Source organism: Macrotis lagotis, chromosome X (genome assembly GCF_037893015.1).
Source record: "Macrotis lagotis isolate mMagLag1 chromosome X, bilby.v1.9.chrom.fasta, whole genome shotgun sequence".
Classification (NCBI taxonomy): Eukaryota; Metazoa; Chordata; class Mammalia; order Peramelemorphia; family Peramelidae; genus Macrotis; species Macrotis lagotis.
In genome coordinates, this window is record NC_133666.1 from 547953691 (window position 1) to 547955967 (window position 2277).

At 40.9% G+C, this 2277-nt stretch overlaps 1 pseudogene; it reads right to left on the reverse strand.

The window, feature by feature from the left end:
- Nucleotides 1-1344: 1344 nt before the first annotated feature.
- LOC141502314 (large ribosomal subunit protein eL20 pseudogene) lies at nucleotides 1345-1964 on the reverse strand (annotated as a pseudogene).
- Nucleotides 1965-2277: the final 313 nt, after the last annotated feature.

Here is a 2277-nt window from a genome sequence, read left to right on the forward strand (position 1 = left end):
CCCATACTTTCTTTTGGAGCCTCCCAAATACTGAACTAGTAGTTCTAGCAATGCATGTGTCAACCTCATTGTCAATGAGTATCTCCTAGGAAAGTACAGTGACAAAATAAGTGAACTTATCCACAGTACTCAAAAATTCTTCATTTGCTGTAATCAATGGTTCTGCATATGGATGGTATGATGTTGACTGATGGAATACCTGTATCTTCTTGGTGTTGTTAGACTAAAGTTAGCAGAAGCAGTGGAGAACTGATCCATACTTTGTGCATCTTAGCTTTAGAGGGTACATTGGGTGCACAATCATCTGCAAATAGAAGATCAGGCCCCAACACTCCCTTCACTTTGATCTTGTCTTGTAGCCTTTTCAAGTTGAAGAATTTATTGGCAGTGTAGTAGCTGACCTTGATGCCATGTTCATCCTGTTTACCTTAATCCACTGAAGAAGGAAATGGCAAACCGCTACAATATCTTTACTAAGAAAACACTATGGACAATATTGGCATATGGTCAATAGTGTCACAAAAAGTTAGACATTACAATAGCTGAACGAACTTGGAAGGCCTTGAACTGGAGGATGAGAAGTTTAAACTTTATCCTATTCTGGAGACTTGTGAAGGAGAGTAAAATCATTCTTCAACTTTATCTTTCAAAATCCTCATTCTTACTAGCATTAGCAAACTCCTTCCCAGATCCACTGTAGCCCAGTCTGTCCCCAGAAGAGGTCATACTACTGTGTCCTTTGAAGCTCCAAATGTTTACCCAATAACCCCACCCTCACCCCATCATCATGCTTTTATAATTTCTCAGTTGGAGGCAACTCTTTTCCCTCCCCACCCTCCTTACTTTTTATTTTTTTATTTACTTATTTTTTCATCCATATGCACATGTATATTTTTAAGTTACAAAATTTCCTTCCACCCTCCCTTCCCACACCCTTTGCCTCAGCAATGGACAGTCAGATTAGCATTGTACAAACATATTTTTGATAAACATGTTTACAGATTAGTCATTTTCAGTATGAGAAATTAGGATTAAGGTAAGGGTAAGAGATATATGAGATAATTTTTATAAAGTGTTCATCAGATTCTGAAGGGTTTTTTTTGTTTTTGTTTTTCTTCCTCTGAATGGGGATAACATTGTCCGAGCTGTTCTAATATGGTTGTCCTATCTCTCTAAACTGCTGAGAGGAGCTGTATCCATCAAGGTTGATCATCTCACAATATTGTTAATGTGTACATTGTTCTCTTGGTTCTGCTCCCTTCACTCAGCATCACATCCTGTAAGTCATTCCTTGCTTTTCTAGAGTCTGACCATTTATGATTTGTTTTTTTTTTTGTTTGTTTCCAAATAGGAAATTTATTTAAACACATCAAATAAAACTTGTGCCTCCTTGCCTCTGCACTTAGAAGAATGTGTTGGGCCTCTTGGTAGTAAAGCGTGGTTTGTGCTGGCGACGCAGAACTCTGTGGGGCAGAGGGAACTTGATTTTGGAGTCATGAAACTGCTTGACTGCCAGTCAGTGGCACTTGCTGGCAGGAATTTCTTCCACTTTCATGATCTGGATGGAGTGGGCTCGGACACGGTGACGGGCCCCCATATCTCGGTAGCACTGAGTGACGGCACCAGCAGTGGTCAGGTCTCTGTACTCCCTGTACATATTGTGGGTTCCGCTCCTGGAATCGAAACGCAGCCAGATGCCAAAATTTTTCACCCTAAGAGGGGACTTTTCAAAGACCTGTCCGCAGTATACTATCTCTCCAGAAGACTTCTTCATCTTTTTCAGCTGGGATACAAAGTACCAGAATCAGGACTTTGCTACAACAAGGTTAGGAGCAAAGATCCACATGCGATAAAGAGGCGGCACTGGACTCTTGGGAGTAGGCAGGCATCTTCCAACTACCTTGTACTCTCTCAGGGTGCCCGAGGCCTTCATGGTGCTGCCGCCTCACTCCCCGCCAACCTGCAAAAGGCCATTTATGGTTTCTTATAGAACAATAATATTCCATAATATCATGTACCATAACTTGTTTAGCCTTTCCCCAATTGATGGGCATCCCCTCAGTTTCCAATTCTTTTGCCACTATGAATATTTTGCTGCTATGAATATTTTGGAACATGTGGAACTTTCCCCATTTTTTTATGATTTCTTCTGGATATAGACCTAGAATTGGAATTGCTGGGTCAAAGGGAATGGATATTTTTATTGCTCTTTGGACATAGTTCCATATTGCTCTCCAAAATGGTTGGATCATTGTGTGGCCTTGGGCAAGCCACTTA